Source organism: Balearica regulorum, chromosome 4 (genome assembly GCF_011004875.1).
Source record: "Balearica regulorum gibbericeps isolate bBalReg1 chromosome 4, bBalReg1.pri, whole genome shotgun sequence".
Lineage (NCBI taxonomy): Eukaryota > Metazoa > Chordata > Aves > Gruiformes > Gruidae > Balearica > Balearica regulorum.
In genome coordinates, this window is record NC_046187.1 from 23,257,667 (window position 1) to 23,276,665 (window position 18,999).

The window sequence follows — 18,999 nt, forward strand, 5'->3', positions numbered from 1 at the left end:
ACCAGCTTCTTTCTCTACATTGTTCTATTATTAAAGAATTAGTTCAACAAGAGCTATTAGAAACAGCAACAAAATGTCTCACTGCAAGTATTTCAGTGGTTCCTAAAAGAATAATGTTCTCCTATTGATGGGAAAGCATCTCCTTTTCCTAGCTGCAGCCAATTTAACAGGCAGAGTTTTCCAGGACTGGCATCTTAAGAAAAAAATGGAGAAGCAAAGGGAAATCCTTGTGTTTTTAAAGGAAAATATAGGTAAAAGAAGCTCCTTGACAGATCGGATCAGCCATCCATTTAATGGTCTACATTGCCTCTCACAGAGCGTAACAAGTGCTTTGAAAGGAATGAAAAAATCTTGTATAGCAGAGAAATATTTCTAACCTTCGTAATTTTGATGATCAGCCTATTCCATAAGCTTAAGTTTGTATTTTATAACAGACATGCACAAGAAACAATCGTCCTATTCAGGAAATGTTACATTTCTTCATTACTCCTCTGGATTTTTAACATGATTTTGACCCTCCACTGCTTCAAAATTGGTATTCTTCCACCTCCCCCCTTGTCAGAGATGCCACACACTTCTAGCTGTTTAGGTACTGGTTTTAGCTACTTCTGAAAGAGGACAATAATTTCTAACTGCTACTCTTCTTGATTAGTATTTCAGCTGGTTCTATTAAGTTGCAGTCAAAAAGGACAAAGAAAAGTGTATTCCCTCAAAAATAACTGGAAAATTAAAAGAACATAATTATAGATAACCCACTGGGACAAGGATACAGTCACAGGCAGAACTTGTTCGCTGTAAGAGACATGTATGCTGAGAGATCTACTCACATTACCTGAGGTCTCGCTCCTGCACTTATCTCCCCGACTCCATCTACATGCAGCAGGAACCACATTCCTGCTGGGAGCCCAGGGAATTTACCTGGATAACTTAACCATCTAGTGTGTCTCATGCCTAGGAATGGCTGGGGCAAATGCTCCCCCAGACCACCTATTCCACATGAGGATTTTATTGAAGAGCTATGCGGAAGCATCATCACACTAAGCCAACTAACTTATTTTACATAATTACGGTGTGTTCATTACTGCAGAAGACCACAGCTCAACAGAGGGAACGTGCCAGGAAGTGGGAAACCTCCAGATAATTTTGACACACTGACTTGCCTCCTGCAAGACTAATCCAGTGTCATACTGTTTATTCATTTTATTTCTGACTTCAGCCACTTGTTTGGGATTACTGGCCATCACGCAACCTGTGCAGTACAACAGTACAGTACATCTCCAGTAAGTCCAACACACTCAGGATGCACTCAGCAGAAAAGGGAAAGAATATAACGAAAGCCAGATGTTCTTGATCTCCCCTTTGGTTTTATACACCTGCTTCTGCTTTATCCCAGATATTCTACCTCAAAATGTATAGCTGACTTGAAATATAAGAAATGCAAGAACCAGGCACCAATCTGAATTAACAAGCTGCATGCTAGCTGAGGAGTCATACATACATCTGTTATTACAGGTCTAAAAATAGCAATCCTTTGAGAAGCTGTTAGAACAGCAAACTGTGGCATATGGGTATAAAAGTAATCTGTCAATAAAAGAAAAAGGTGGTGAGAATCTATTGCAAACAGATGGTTAGGTAAACAGTCATTTCATCCCAACTTCAAGTAGCAAATATTGCCATCATTATCAGTGATGTCAGAGCCAACTGCTCCACGTGGGGTCTCACTGCGTTCCCTTCAGAACAGCCAGGCTCCCAGGCAGTGGGGTCTGCTCTAGATGAAAGCTACACAGATTCCGAGCACTCTTTGAGCACTCTTTAGGTCTTCTTTTTACCCATTTTCTACCTCTACACAGTAAACCTCTCCAGAACAATGATGTTCAACACTTTGCACAGTGGAAGTCGGGTCCAGTTGGGCCCCTAGTGAACCTATTGCAAAAGCAAGGCATCAGATACCAGATAATGGCCCATAGCTTCTTCATTCTCTCTAACAGATGCACAGGCCATTTCAGAGGCCGTAGTAGAGCCAGCCTGGCTGGTCTACTGAAACGACGTATTACTGCTGACAATCAGCCCAGAAACTTTAAATATGGTACAAACTATGGTTCCAGCCCAGAGCAAAAAGAGTAAGAAAACAGTAAATGCCTTGAAATTAGGACTCCTCTGGAATCTTGTCTTAGCCTTCAAAATTAGGAGCCTAAAACCAAATACTGTACACATGTTGCACCTACACAGCGAGGTTCCTCAGCTGTTGGCAGATCTGGAATTTCACATGAATCTGTCACAGAGGGGCAGAGAGAAAGAATTTGAGGAGCAGATGTGAAGCAAATACCTTGGCCAGGATCTCACAGCATCATTTTGCATTTCCTTCTTTCAAGAAGTGCATGCCCTCAGGATCGCTATTTTGATGTGTGCACCTTCTGCTGGGTGGAGGGTCTACCCACTCCTTCTTGACTTTCAGAGGAGATGCCCCATGAAATTCACTTCCTCCAAGCACACTCTCCTTTATAAGTGGGAAACTATGGTTTAAGGACTACAGCTACTTACAAAAAACTCAGGTTGCAGTTATAGGATGGGCCCTTCTATATCCATTAGCAGAGGAAGAAAAGGATTCAGTCCAAAGGGAGACAAGAGGAGCAGCTGAGAAGTGGCCTCCTCAGATGCTGAACTGCACACGAAGGTCCCTCTAGATATGGGTCCCTAATATCCAGCCAAAGGAAGGCAAAAGTAAAGACAACTCACTGTAATGGGTAGAAAGAGTTGCTTTTAGGCAGCCTCCTTTTCCAGAGTAGTTCGAGCTAAGAGTCATTCCCTGAGAACACGCTCCACTAGAGGCTCATGTGTTAGAGCACTTCTCAGCAGCACGCTTTATGGCCTGCAAAGATATATAAAAAGTTCAACCACTCGTGCTCCGAAGCACTGGCAAACCACAGCCCTCCCTGAACCCGAATCCAAACTTTGGCACAACGCCGCAGAACGCAGGCTGTGTTCATTAGACAGGTCGATTCTCAGGCTTCATCCATTTCACTCTGCAAAGCTGTCAAAAAAAAAATAGTCACAAAATGACCAGAAAATGCTTCCATGGTACCCACAGAAGACAGCCCAGCTTGTGCAGTTTAAAAACTTTCTGCACTAAAAGCGTGTGATTTTAAAGACCCCAGCAGGCCCATTTCCTGGTGTTACAACACCCACTCAGCCTCAGCTGGGAAACACTGTATCCATCACTGGGAAAACTAAGAAAGCTTTCTAAAAGACAGACCACTTTTTTCACCAGTGTAGCAATGATGTAACTACACGAGGTTTCTCACACAACTAAAGCAGCGCATAGTCAGGCTACTTGAAACAAAGGACTTGCTAAAAGGAGATGGTGTACTGTGAAAGCAGAGCTAGAATTTGCATTTTGTTAGAGAGACATCGAAACATGTAACAAAACAAAAAAAATCAACCCACAAAAAGGATATTAGTGGGATGGTCACTGGAAATTTTTTCTTTTGGAAAAGTGAATTTCCCCAAGGAGTTAAGGTAATGATGACATGGTACCAGAAGAGGAATATTTGTAATGGGTAGCACTAGTTCTACTGTAACAGAAAACCATCAGGACACACTTCCCCGTGCTGTAGATAAAATAAGCTGGACAAAGCACTTCTGTCCCACTATTCATAGAAACATGACATCAAGAACATCAGTACTACAGCTTATTAACGCTTGTCAGATAACATGAGGAAGTTGTGCAGATGACTTCAGTAACACCTGATAAATCAAATGAGAAAGAATTTACAAATTATAATTTCCTACTGAAAACAAGTCAGCTTTAGTGATAGAAAGCTAACCTTTTCACACCTCTGATTTTACGCCTCCTAGGTAGATTTCAAAGGCACTGTAGACACAACATAAAAACCTTTTCAGAGCCCTACAGCTGGATACGTTTAGTTACCCTTTGCTACTTTTTTTCTGTAAACATGCACTTTCTCAATAACTTTTCCCATTTATCCTGGAATGCCATCAATATCATCAGGACACTTTGCATTTGTCTCATTTCCCAAATCACTAGGAAGAAAAAACACAGAGAACATCTATGCATGAGCTAAATGGAAAAATTAAATTATTACTAATGTCATAATGATTTACTGTGGAAGTTTTAGTTTCATTTTAGATGAAAAAAATATTGAGGTTCTTTCCAAGGTTTAGAACAGTATTAACTGCTAAATCTCAATCTGTTTTTCTGGCACTGATTCTTTGTAAAGTATTGTGTCAGTCGAAAACATCAGTACAGTAGTAGTAACTGCTATTAACTAACATCGCAAGCAGACCATCTGACTAGATGCCACAGCTACGAGCTATTATTTAGACCAGTCCATGTCTTAACTTAATTGAAAATCACCATAATCATTTTTTTCTCCTTAATTCATCTATTCAATCTCAAAATGTCAAATCTGCTGATTAGCTCAACACATACACCGTAACAGAACATCAGAAAGCAGCTTCAAAGAACAGCAACTTGCTTTGCACTTTCGCATCACATGTGCACAGTCACTAAAGAACAGAAACACAAACTTTAACATTCATTACCAAGCCTATGCCATTTAAGTTCAGCAATCAAATTACAAACTTCACGTATGCAAGAGGAGAGATGTATCGCCTGCCAAGATGACATTTATACTCAAAGTAAACAAGCAGCACAGCCTAGATTTCCTAACGCAGCAGGCTGTTTACAGGCTCTGATTTTCAGGTGCTGAACGTTCAGACCGCACGCATGCAAACAAGCCATACGTTCGTGAAAACACAAACCACGTGCTCCGACCTGAAACTTTCATTCTAAGAAACGGAATGGACTGGGTTGCATTGTAGATTGTGCTGTCCTCAAGCATTCCTCCAGTCTGGCCATTAACACCGATATACCTGAGTTGGGGACAGACAACTCCCTTTGCTTTGCTGAAAGGATGGAACAATGCCTATAGAAGGAAGAAGTGAGGAGTAAACAAGAGGAGGAAAAAAAAAAACACTTAGAACCATGCTGTTGCTAAAATAACTGCAATGTTAAGAAATTGGCTGCGAGTAGGCTCACAGCTACAAAGAGCCACAAAACCTCAACATGGTTTGAAGTGGTTTTGCTGAAGGGAAGGAGCTCTAGCAGCTGGCTCGGATTCTGAAATGTGTTTGGGGAAAAAAAAAAACCCCAAACAAAAACCCTCACGTGTTCAAGACGTTCATATTTACAGAGAACATCAAGAGAGCCTTAAAGAGCACAACAGGGCCTGGAGCAGAACCACATGTCTTCTAATGAAGGAGTGAGGAGTGGACTGGGAGCCTTACTCAAGTGACTCTCCTATTTTCCCTGTGCAGCCTCTACCAGCAAGGGACTCTCAGCTTTTGCTCTTCCCAAAGGCAGGCTGGGTTAAGAAGCTCTTAACACTCTCTTTCCACCAAGTATATTTATCTCAGCAAGTCCCAATGGGCCTGAATCCAGCTACAGCAAACTTTCTGGGCACTTGAAACTGTTATGAAATAGAGTGACTCAGCCAAGCTACACCAGAAAGAGAACATCTTTTATTTGTTCACCGAAACTTAATAAGCCAAGGGAGAAAAAAACCCCAAGTGTCAGAAAAGACACATCCCTATAAATCTTCACCTTGCAAAGCTTAGCCCTTCTGTCTGACCTTAGGCAGGTGTTGCTATCTGGCTTTCTGTCTCCTCACACACTTCTGACTGTTCTGCCTCCCTCCCCAGACCCACAGCTCTGTGCTTCAGAGACTCTTTGCCATCTGTCCAGTGATGCAGTTGAATCAAAGGTATCAGTGTTTATTTACCACCAGCATTTCCCCACTTATGTTCACATTGCCATGGTGAGCAGCAACAGAGCCTGAAAGATAAGGTCAAAACATAGCCTAGATATCTCCCACAAGCCATCTGGAAGAATTGTTTTCTGAGGAACTCTCTGGCATAGATTGCCACTTGCTCTGTGACCAAAAGCCAACCTCAGCTCAGCACTCTGGACTCCTAACTGAGCTCCTGGGACATCTGGGAACAAGAACCATCCCTAAAAACCTTGAACCCAGATTCGAACTTCCCAGTTCCTTATAGGTTATCAGTGTTACCTCTTCGATCTATGTCAGCCTCATTCTGTTTTCTTCCACAGTGTGGGAGTCCAGGTCCCTGCTACATACCTGCATTGCTTTGCCAAGCACCCCAACATGAATTCATAGGAATCGATTATTATCTTCCATCTTTCAGAAGCTTTCTGGCCTATCCCTGCACAAATTACAATGGTAACATATGACAATTTATGTTGCATCTGAGTATAATATTTGTGAAGACAAAGCAGATCTCTTCCCCAGTTACTATACCACTGAAAATCAAATATCAGTCTGCATGTCTTAGATTACTCATAGATAATGCAATTAGCATCACAGTACAGTTATGTAAACTGTTAATCAAACATCGAGAGAGGAAAAAATAGGAGATGTCAAAAGAACCCTGGAAAGAAACACCAAGTACAGGCTGTCAAGACTGCACATGAAGTGCTGCAGGAAAGATGAAAATTATTGTAGTGAGTACGCCATGATTTAGGCCAACCTACAAGGGAGGCTATCCACTTGGTGAAAACCTGGACCAACGCAGATGTTCAGCATGAGAGATTGTGTCCTGGAGACAGTCATGAGGACACAAAGTATGGAGCACCAAAAAGGCTGAAACAATACCAACATACAACAGTTCTCTGTCCTGCCTCAGCAAGAGTCAAACTTCAATCACTGGGACCTACCAAAAAATTGGATTTTGGTATAAGATGGCATTTCTGAGCATTAAATAGGACTATTCGAGAGATGAGAATACAAAGTGCAGTATTGACAACGGTGTCAATATATCACAATGGTGATATTGCAACCCAGCTTGGCTTCCTAGACTTAGATGAATTATGCACTGGGCAAGACTGAAGCTTTTCACTTCTGTGTTATCTACTGTATCACCTGAGCCATGTCTGGGTTAATTTTAAGGCAGCTATTTGGGCACCTCTATGCCACATGAAAGCAAAAGCAGCTTCATGTCAGTTTTAGCTTGAGAGACTGGCTAAAATTCAATTCTAACTGCAGTCTACGTGGAATCAAATGCAGACTCAGGCTTTAATTTTGACTTAGGTATCACACCACAGAGGCATCAGCTGGTTTTCCCCTATGAATTGCAACAAACCTTCTCTACTGATAAGTTTTTAATGTCCTAGCTGCTTTCTGATCTGAAACACAACAACACAATTCAGAAATTATTCCCCTCTCTATCTTGAAACACACTCTTGAAGAGCCTTCATCAGCAAGATGCAATACAATCAAAAAACCAGATCAAAATTAAGAAAGACAGTGTGCTGAGGAAAACAAAGATTTAGCTGGAAAAAAGGCATAACTCAAAGGAAACTGCCCTGTGTAATAGAAAAAGTGTCAGTAAAGAGTCTGAATAATTCTTGCCTGCTTCTCTCACTTCAAAACCACACTTCAATGTTTTGTTGCTTCAGTCCTAAGAGATCTGAAATGCTTGCCCTGAGCTACTACCGACCATACAAATCAGTTCAATGAAAAAGACCAAAAGTTTAGTAGAAAGTGCATACCATAAGCTTAGGAGTAATGACTCAAGAGCTGTGTCATTCAGCAGGCAAAGATTACACTACAGCCCCTCACACTTGGAAATAAGCCCTCTCTTGAAAAAAGCCTCCTCTTGAAAAAAGCCCACTGCAAGTGGACATCATAAGGAAGAGCAAAAGCTCTCTCACTGCATTGAGGTGACTAGCATGCAGCACATCAGAGCCTTTCCAAAACACTACCGTACTTTTTAGGTCACCATGTGCAGGTTCCAACATCTTTCCCAGGGCAAGAGGGTCTGTAAACTGATCTGGAAGACAGCCCTGAACAATTCGTAGATGATAGATACATACATCATTATGTTATAGGACTGAACACCAGCCTATGCAAGCAAAGTATCTTTCCTGGAGGCAATATGATCCTGTGCAAGTCATTTTCACTGTCTGCTTCTTGACATTTCCAACTGTAGTAAAGACAATAATGATGATGTACACTGTAATTACGCATTTAGAGAAGAGATGGTGAAAGAAATCAGAAGTGGATACATACTTAAGATGAAATCACTCTCTGTGGCTTCTTCTCTTCACTGACTGCCATGGAAATCCATTCAAGGAGCTTTAACTAAACACTGAACTTCAAGGTGTCTGGAACCTGACAATCCAAATCCAACTCCAGCAGTGTAATTAATTAATTGTTATTAATATGCTGAATACTACTTCTCCAAAAATCTCAATGTGAAATATCAGAATCCTCCAGGAGGTGGGGGGTTTTCCCTCCCCACCGGGTACATTATCATAGACGCTAATTGGAAAAAGCCTATTTACTTCAAATACAAAGGGGGAGAAGTCCTTGACTGCTTGGCAACAACTAAAATATTAGCATGTTATCAACATTATTCACATCCTAAATCCAAAACACAGCAGTATACCAGCTGCTAGGAAGAAAATTAACTCTATTCCAGCCAAAACCAGGACAGTCTTACTGAGGAGGACAGTTTTGCAGTGTCATTCCCAGCAGGCAATGCTCAGCTGGCCAAGTACGATTCCACCAGCATGAAATCATGCCCACCAGCTCACAATCTGGCCCAGGAACTCCAAAGAAAAATGCAGTTGTCACCTCAAGCTGATGTTTACCTAAATAATAGTGCTCAGCAGCAAGAAACTAGCACAGCACAGATATTTATCACACCAGGACTCTGATCTGTCTGACCCCCAACTTCTCTCTTTCCTTGGTAACTCTAGAAAAGAGCTTTCCCTTCCCTTGGACTTCCCTTGATAGCAAGGGACATCCAGTTAGCTCTTCCCAGTGGAAAAAAATTCCATGGACTTAAGGTTCCCTGTAATAGCAACGGCTTACCTATTCTCTCTGGTTGTCTGGAGAAGAGTGCATTAGTCAACCAAGATGAAGATTATAATGGATGCAAGGACTCCCTGAAGACTTTCTCCTCACAGCCAATCCTTTCCCTTGCTGTTTTATGTAAGTTGAAATATTTCCATGGGAATGTACTGATATCAAACTTCCATTAAAGATTTTTTAACTCTAGAATGGAACTCCGGAGGGAAACTAAATAGACTTAATCTGCTCTGTGAGTACCAGCAATTCTGTAAAACAAATACGACAGTGTTTAAGGATCTCGCAGGACCCAACAGCTTTGAAACTCAATCTCATCCAATATAAATTCAATCCCATGACTCATCCATCCTCTTTTCTACACCTCCTCTAAGTGATTACATTTGAATCATGCATATTAGAAAAAATATCAAGACAGTACCGTTAGCTGCACTACAAGCTGCAGAAGCACAAAATGGCATGAAATGCTTAAGCCTTTTTATTAATGATGCTGTTCTCCGCTGCAGATCACCTCGCATGCACAGCTCGGCTCTCTGAAAAAATAATGCAGTCACTCCCTGATTAAATTACTCCTGGAGTGGAAAATACATTGAGCAGCCTGCCTGTTTTGATTGGCTGCGTAGTGACTGAGCTCAATGAATATGGAAATAATTGGAAATCGCAGACCAATACAGAGGAGGAGGAATACGTGTGACCCACATAAAGGGCATGCTGGAGATGCCTGAAAGTAAAATCATAGTGTTATATCAAACAAGTGAAAAATCCTTGGTACCGGGGATAGGGGTTAAAAAACAAATAAAGACGACTTCAGTAAAATGCCAGAGGGTTCCATAAAAGTTGCAAAGTCTTTTCGAAAAGCTCTTTACAGGTTGTCATCCTAGGAATGAGGTGAAAGATTTAACAACAATTTGTTAAATCCCAATTCCTAACTCTATTCTAGAACTTTGTGTCTCTCTCACTGTTGAGGTTTGATAGGTTTACAAAACTACTAAGTAGTTGCCAGCCAAGTTTCTTTGACTTGGGCTCTGAAGCTATGACCTTTTTAGTAGTTCATAGCCAAAAAGATTCTAATTGAAATATAAGAAACAGACAACTACCTTAAAAAAACCAAAAAGCTTTACCACCAGATGAGCCCATTTTCACTAACTCAAGCAAATGAACTGCAAAGAAGGTAAGAAAATTACAGCCCTGCACTAACTGAAAAAAAAATCTGTAATATACCTCCCTTAAATGTCTAAAAAAAGTCTACATCTTCCTTGGACATTGCTCACTTGCCCATGTCCAAGGGCTAATCAAGAATAACTAGCACCCCAGTGTAAGAGGTGCTTCTGATGAAACAGAGGTGGTATGCTTCCCACATACTCCCTGCAGCTGGAATACAAGGCACGTTCAGACAGCCCATATAGCTCTGGCTCTCCTGGCATGTATACCACTCCCTAGAATTGACGGCAAACAAGGGATGTCACAGCAGCCTTCTTCAGCTTCTTCTACCTGGCAGTCATAGCAAAGGGCTGATCCAGAATCAAGGGAGAAAAAGGAAGCTTAAACCACATTTGGACAAATGCAAACATACATGCATGCACAGTTCTAAACTCTTTTTGGCCACATTTAAAAATTAGGGCTACTGACTCATTACAATACTTTTAAGAGGTTCTGAGGTGTGCTCTCAAAATACACTTTTGCATGTACTTTGCATTTGCAATAATCTTGTTTCTTAATATAGTTAGTTCCTAAGGCTTTTAGAGTGAAGCTTTGTTTTCCCTTCTCTAATGCTAAGAGATTTTCCTTTCATTCCTTTAACATTACATAAGTGCTTTTCATTTCCTGAACAATTCTCAGAGAAAGCTAGGATATTTGTGGATTAGCTTATTAATTCATTCATAAATATATATACTTGGTTCAATTAAGCATGAGAAAACTTCACCACTGACTTTTATCTCATAGGATCACCTTACACTATCCTGCAAATTGGAAGATAAGTAACATGTGGCTCAAACAAATCTCTACATCAGTTTCTAAGCTAGCAACCACCACTTTCATAATAAGCACATCAATCTAAAATATTTCTGTTTCAATTTGCTAGGATTTGAGTCAATATTCGGATGTGTTATATATTCCCCTCAGATTTTTTTTTTTTACTTAATAGCAGTCTGATGAGAAAAAAACAATGCAGGTAAGCTGATTCACAATACACACTACTGTGTATTTTGCTAATAGCTTTTTACAAGCTTTCCAAAAGTTGAATTAAAATCTCTTCCCTGAAATCAACAGGCTTCACCTTCTCACAAATAAAATAAAAAGTTTCCTGTAAAAAAGGTGTTTCAAAACCGTTAGCTCTATTTTCAAACTGTTCTAACTGAAGAGGAATGGTTTTCTTAATTACTGGCTCCACATTAAAAGTGCGTATAGGAAAGACTGTTTGATGTGCCAGAGTAAAGCTCTTCCTTTCCGAATCAATACAAATACGAATCAATATAAATACAAATCAATACAAGTTTCCCGCTGTGAAGGAAGTCAGTACCTATGTGGTCATCGTCATGTTAATGAAAACATCAGTTGTAGGATACATGAATGTAAAGAACCCAAATATAGACATACTCTAGACTTGACAAGTTGAAATCTAACAGCTCTATCAGGGACTGGGTGACAAGTTGCAAAAGGTAAGAAATAAAAATGCACACAATGCGTCCTTCATAACTGGAAGCCCCTTTGTTCCGACACTGATTTATTACCATTGATCCCTGGCACATGCCACTCTACCTAATTCCGTTATGATCACCGTGGCCAGCACTTTCACAGTTATATTCTCTGAAGTAAATTCATAGGGAAAAATGCTGAAAAAAACTCTTAAATTATATAAGGACTAAAAATCACATTTTTAAGACTGAAAGAACGCCTTTTAAGCCCTCCCAGATGTAGTTGAAATACTACCTTGGTAACAGAAATGGCAGTATAGGTGACATAACGTCTCCTTACCTTTCACCATTCACATCCCAGCAAAAGATGTGAGTGAAACATAAACCAGTGACCACCAATGCTGGTCTGAGTAACATGTGAAAGCCAGCGAAGCCATCTACCTGGGAGCCCTCTGGATATTCAGTCCCTCCTGTGGTTTCAATATTTTACCCTGTAATTCTTTATCAACCCAACTGTCAAAAGCAGTGATCACTTAGTAAACCATGTCCAAACCAGGTGGAGTTACAGATGAGTCTACTGTTTTGAAATTTAAGTGATTTTTATTTCTAAATATAGCTATACAATAGAATATAATCTAGTAGGCAGAGCTTTGAGCTGAAATGCAGGATACTTAAGTCCTGCTTCTGGTTCTGCCACTGGCCCACTGGAAAGACCCTGGGTGAGTCTTTTCACCATACGCTAAACAGTAACAATGAAAGAATTCTCTCAAAATCTGAGCAACATTACAAACAGATGATTATGAGGGATAAATGGCTGCAGGCTTTTGGCTTTGAAAATCTTGATCCAATTTCTCATCCCGAGAGGAAGAGAGAATTATTCAATTTAAGAACTGTCAACTATTTATAGTCTTAGCTATAAAAAAAAGTTTTGCAGAAACAACAAGCCAGAAACCTATTGCTGCCTCAAACCCCTCCAGTAGAAACAATTCCCAGGGGTATCTGCACACTGTTCCAAGGTTGCTGGAGTGCATATTGTTCCATGTCTTTTTGCCAGTAAATTGCAGGACCACTTTCAGTCACACAATGGAGAGGAAAAAGGAAAAAATTGTTTTTTCCCCAGGATTTCACTTCAGCAGAGTTTCTATCACTGTTTTCTTTTCTTTCCTAATAGGAGGATGATGTCTACGTCCAAGTCACTGGTTTATGTTTCCCTGTTATCAAGGCAATGCAACATGAAGTCAACGGCTATTCACGTAAATAGAGGGGTAGCCCACTTCATCACAGACACAGACTGGGAAATGAAAGTTATCACCTCTTCTATTTGCTTCTGAAGATGAAAACTTCCTGAAAAGTTTCTCCTTGAGTTGTCCCTACTATGTTCATACCACCTGTGCAAGCCCCTTCTCTTCAGCTGGGAGCAGGCCACCAATTAAACTGGCAGAACGGGTATATGGCTTCAGTGGGACAGCAGAACTGCAGCTTCATAGAGTTCAGGGCCGACTGAAGATCTCGACAATGTTTAATGCTAATATACTGTTAAGAATACTCCCATTGGCTTAAAACCCATAAATGTGTTGATGGTGAATCAGAAAATAGAATCCAGAACTGTAACTATTCTAAAACTGAGGAGCTAAGCTTGTGTCTAAAAAAAAAAGAAAAAAAAAAAAGCTATTGCTTTCAGTATAAGGAAAAGTACTAATTTTACAGAACTGAATATTACATTTCTTCCATAGGTTCTAGTAAAAACAAGAAGCTGTGTGGTCTGGGTTGCCTTTGACAGTCTACAGAAGAGATGTAAATAATCCACAATCCTCTATGTCAGGTCATGTAGTTAAATGTAGCTAGAAGTGGTTGCACTGCTGACCCTTCAAAACATGGACTCAAAATTAGTACTTCTGAGAAAAAAGTAAAAGAAACTTGCAAAGTCTCTACAGCCTCATCACTGATTTCACTGATGCCTTCCAGTCACTAGGAACTTAACAACATGCATCCATTCAAAGAACATCACAATCAAGAATTCCAAACACAGTTCCTGGAAGACCGGGCTGCCGTGTCTGTGTTTCCTAACGAAGGTGTCAGACAACAAGACAGGCTTTCTGTACCCCTGAGCAGTTACTACCCATAACTGTAGCCTAAATGAGTAGTTAATGAACTGAAACAAATGGAAACTTGCTATTAAGGCCCTAACTTTTGATGTTTTGCTGCAGCTGAGGTAGAACACAAGGAATAAAGTTATTTTCAGCTTGATCAACAGGCTGATGGCATTTCCTGAAGAAGATGCTGACAACTGCCATTGAGCTGGTCAAGCTCCCTGGAGGATGTGGGAGACATTCAGCGTGTGGTATTTTTATCCAAGTCTTTATTCTTGAGCCTAAATGCAATCAAGTCACAATGAAAGGGTTCCACTCAATTGCATGAATAAGCAAAACCACTGGGGCTCACTGAAGCCCTCCAGCAGCATGGCATTCTGCCAAAGGCCTCTCTTCAGACCAAGACATGACTTCAGACACGACTTCTTATTAGTAATATTATAACAGTGCTGAGAGGCCCTCACAGGGACTGCAGTCGCACACTTATTCTAAACCGCACACGACGAGATAATCTGGGTGAAATATTTGCACCCTGAAGAGTTAAAAGAAAAGCAACCTTCCAAGTGTGCTACAGATCTATTTCTCTCTAGCCCTTGGTCCTTAAACTCTTCAGTTTATGCCCCCCCAAGTCTTCTATCCTGTCACCTACCATGGTGGGCCATCCTTAAACAGTAACACACAGCTCTGTGCTATCTTCTGACAAACGACCTTCTGTCTCAGTGTCAGGAAAAAGCCAGTCAGAGCCCTGCACATCATTGATAGGGAATAAATATCACCATGAAGACATTTTTTCTGAAAACTAAGTCCCAAAGGGAGGTGAAGAGATTTAGTCCCTTTTTGACTAACCAGTGAAATATAAGAAGGTAACACATATACTGATATATCTTTCTGTCTCTAATAATGAAATAATTAAGAACAATGATGACACCTTGTCTGAATACACACAAACAAAATGGGTTGGGGGATGAAAGACTAATATGCACTGTCCGAAAAAAATCGTAGAAAAGACTGAATAAGAAATGGGAAGTTCCTCAAGAATCAGAAAATGGCCTGAGGTATGCTCCCAAAGACATGATGTGATGGAGCTTTCTCTCATCAGAGGGGTAACTAACTGATGGAGGCTCATGAACATGCTTTTTCCAATAGTTGTGACCTGAAAGGTAAGCTATGTGCAAAAAGAAAATTTTGTCAGAAGAGGATTAAATCAGTAGAGCGGGATAAAGACCTTTCCAATAAAAGCTAGATATAAATAGTTTAAGCATTTTTGCCTTTTTTTTAGTCCATATCTTGCATAAGTATTTCTAAGTGTGTTGTCTATTTTAACTGTTAAAAATAAAAGTTTTTACTGCATTTCCTCTTAACCTGACTGGAGTTGTGCGTGATTTAAACTAGACAACAGCTAGCCATTCCATACTAAGGGCATGGCAATCCATAGACCAGGTCACTCAAGTAATAAGACAAGCACCCAGTTAACCTGACACTGTTCAGGACAAGGAGAAATACAGCAAGCCACAAGCTCTGCTACACTGGTTAGGTAGAAAGCTAGAACCACAAACATCAGGAGAAACAAACACCTTCCAGTAACTGTTGGTAAGCAAGGTGGCTGGAATCCAGTAAGATATTGCAGCGTACGCTCCAGCTCCAAAGATCCCAGAGAACACAACAAGGCACTCACATAATTTATCCTCCTTCACCATTCATGCTTTCTGGCAAGGTAATGTCAGCAGAAATGTCAACACATCATGGTGTGTTACTCATGAGATTCCCTTTGAGAAGCAGGACTGACTACCTCACAAACTAGAGATCGGAAGTGAAGGAATGCAGTCCGATACACCCTTTGCCAGTGATGGTGGATCAGAGTTGGTACCTAATTTGTTGAGAAAAGGGTTCAGAAAACATGTTACATAAAGATGCATTAGTTTATTATATGGCTTAATTTTAAGGTTTTTAAGGCACATTCAACTTGAGATAACTTCAACAGTAGGGAATAATTATTTTTTTTTACAGTGGAAAACAGGTTGCAGACATAAAAGTTGTGTATTTGCACTGTGACAGGATATGGATTTATAACTCTCAAAAACAGATAACAGAAAATGCTAAGAAGATTTGGTGTGATGCTGATTAGTTAAGCCTCAACGGGTTTTAAAACCACCTTTGAGTGAATTTATTCATTTGAGTATTATAAGTGCTTATAGTAGTAAATATTTTTGCTCTGTAAGATTAAAAATAGTTCACTGCAGCTTTGTAACTCTATCTTGTATCATTCCCTACCCCATCCCAAGTGAAAAGCTTCTCGACAAGCTCTTAAAAGACAGACCTCTTGAATGGAGTCAACACCATTTGGAATTCAACAGCAAACAGTTTCAGAGATGTGAGTAGCCAAACAAGATAGATTTAGAACATTTTGCTAAATTAAAAATGTTTCTGGACCAGCAGTAAGGCACGTCTGCCTTAAAACATACTTCCCCTTTTAAGAAATGTCACAAAGATTCAGATGAATTGATTTCCATTTTTCCATAAAATTATGGAAAGATGTGTCAAAATCTTGGATTATAAAAACTGTAACCTTGCTACAGAAAAGGGTAAAAGAAAAATTAATCTCCCTTTAATGGCAAGTTCTTAAATTGCTTGAAAAGAAACATAAACAAGAAGTAATATTTTCTAATTTCCCAGCCACCAATAACTCACCAACAGTGGTATCCCATACAAATTCCATTTTGAATGCAGTTGCATATGACCAATGTTGCAGAGACACTTTTCAGCTGTAGGAATCCTCATAAATAATGATTCAACCTTTCAAAGCTATATACTTCCCATAACAGCCAACAGTTAAGTGGAGAAGGAAATAAACAGTCTGATGTGAATCATTACTTTTCTATTTTATTTCAGAGTGCTGTTAAAAAAAGAATACACAAAAAATGCACTGTGTATGTTTGAAAACAATGCTACTCAGGTTAAACATTACCATAAAATTCATCATCTTACAAGGAAAGTGATTCACAGTGGAAACAATTTGTAACTCAGTTTTACAAAGTTTGCATAAGAATTGCCTACCCAGGGCAAAAAATCCACTCGCTCCCACACTTAATGTGATAATAATAGAGAAGAAAACCGAAGCAATTACAAAAAATGATCTCTCATTGATCTAGGGTACACAAGCTGATAGAAACATGCAGATATATAGTAGATATTGTGGACATAAAAATACGGGATTTTAAGCATCACATAGACAAGGAACAGTTTTGTGACCAATACAGTCACATTTTATCAACAAGAAAAACAAACATCAACAGGATAATCTTGGTAACTATAAATGAAAGAAATACTGCATCTACTTCACATTCTAATTTCAGAGATAGGGAAAGAAGATTGCCTTACCTCAAATACAGCTTGAAGACAGACATTAACAATATGTCTACATCCTTTCTTAGTTCCCTTGAGAGAAATCTAAAAAGAAATACAAAATAGCAAATAACTACCTTTCCTGCAGACAGCATGTGCCCAGAAGTAACATGCTTCCCAGTAAAGTGTACTGAAAAGTGAAAAAAAAAACCAAAACCCAAACACCAAAACTCAAAAAGACAATCCTTGCAAAATAAAAAGGCAAAAACTTTATACTTGAAATTCACAGTAAGGTTTATTGCATTTTGAGGGAGTAGACACATTCAGGAATTAAATAATATAGACCTAACTGTGATGTCACCTCAATTCTCAATAAAATATTAATTCTGTATATTTGTCTATGAAAGAAAGATGGTAAATTCATCTGCACAGAACTCAGTCACTGAAGACCTGAAAAGATTCGTATTCCAGTAGTAGGCACACAGGGGCTCACATGATACAACCTTGTTAACTTGCTTTTTCCTCTGAAACTACAGTGCTTGCTAAAGCTACACTCAAATGTTAAACGCTTTGGTCAAGAGTTCATCCACTGACCTGCAATGAAAGCCTTGTGTTCAGCTCCAACATTTTCTAACAGCAAACAAGAAAAAAAAAATGGTTTCACGGAATGAACTGTTAAAAAAGAAAATCCTCACATAAGCTTTCCCCGAGGGGGAAGAAATATCCACAAGCTTTAAATTGGCCAGGCGGATTTAAGAGGAAGCAAAAAAAAAAAAAAAAAAAAAAAAAAGGCAGCTTTTTCTGTTGCGTCAAAGAGCCCACTGTGCAATAGGAACAGTGAACAGAGTTGTTAAACTGGCAAGCTTTTGCTGAAGACAGCTTTTCAATATGCTCTCAGCATCGTCTCCCAGGGCTGGCTGGAGACAGTCCCACTCCTCTTATATGAGCTATGTTCCTTCAAGAGGCAATCGCTCTTAAGGACAGTTTCTATAAACATGCTGTTCAACTGGTTTTGCTGCACATGATGAGGGTAATTATGCACATATACATACCCACATTCACGTATCAGGACTGCATGCTCTTGAGGAAAATGCAGGCATATTCAAACCAGTGATCATTCCCTCAGCTTAAGAGCAGGATGTTATTGATGACTGACTGCCTGCTAAAACTCTGTTCACTGCTTATATCATTCAGTATGCTGTTGGAAAGCAATTTTGAAAGGCACAGTACTTACAGAGGAAACCTCTAATGCAATTCCATCGGGACGCTGTAGTCCAAGCAGCACTCACTGATTAAAGGAAATCAGTAGTCACATGCTGCTGACTAGCTCTGTGTTTAGTGCAGAGAGCTTGGATAGCCACCAGAGACTGTAGCTACAAGGGATGAGTTAACTGTCCCTCCTGGGAATGATGGCTAGCTACATGACTGAAGACATCTTCGGAGGCTGAAGCAGTGTATTCACTGTGAATAGAGCAAGGAAACCGAGCAACCAGGTTAAACATGAATAAAGCCACGTTCATCACCACATACAGGGAATTACTACACAGATCTCTGCATCTGAGGAGACCACCCTGCATCCCTTTTACAAGCCATGGAGACCTAAGCAAAGGCATTCAGAGCACGGTTCAACCTACTCCAATCCGTACCTGGTCAGCTGAATTGCCTTCTGGGCTTCACTGCCTACGAGGGAACCGACCATGGCTTTCTCAAAAGAAGGTTGCAGACACCAACATTTTTTGAGATGAGTGCCACTCCAAGTGACCAGGCAATGCGCACCTTCGAGATGCGTGCAGAAAGAATCTGCGAGGAAGAAGAATGGGATTGGTAAGAGATAGGAATGAAAAAGGGGAAATATAAACTGTGGAACACACTTTTTGACATGACTGCAGGATTAAAAGCAGGGACAAACATATGCATTTGGTTAACTTAGAATTTCTTTTCTATTTCTACATCTTTCAGAGTTGCACAGGGATATTATGAGCCAGAACATGTGGGAAGGCAGCAGGAGGAAAGGGAGCACGT

General features: G+C 40.0%; 1 protein-coding gene across 2 annotated transcripts in view; it reads right to left on the reverse strand.

The window, feature by feature from the left end:
• CSGALNACT1 (chondroitin sulfate N-acetylgalactosaminyltransferase 1) overlaps positions 1-18,157 on the reverse strand; it is a 45,773-nt gene extending 27,616 nt beyond the window's left edge. The window contains exons 1-2 of one of the 2 annotated variants that reach the window (XM_075751437.1): positions 18,030-18,157; positions 17,014-17,082 (exon numbers count right to left, since the gene is read on the reverse strand). The gene's annotated coding sequence lies outside the window, so the exon portion shown is untranslated. Of the gene's footprint in view, positions 1-17,013; positions 17,083-17,571; positions 17,717-18,029 lie in introns of those variants that run through there. The other variant, XM_010308254.2, reaches the window with a different exon arrangement.
• Between the last annotated feature and the right edge of the window lie 842 nt (positions 18,158-18,999).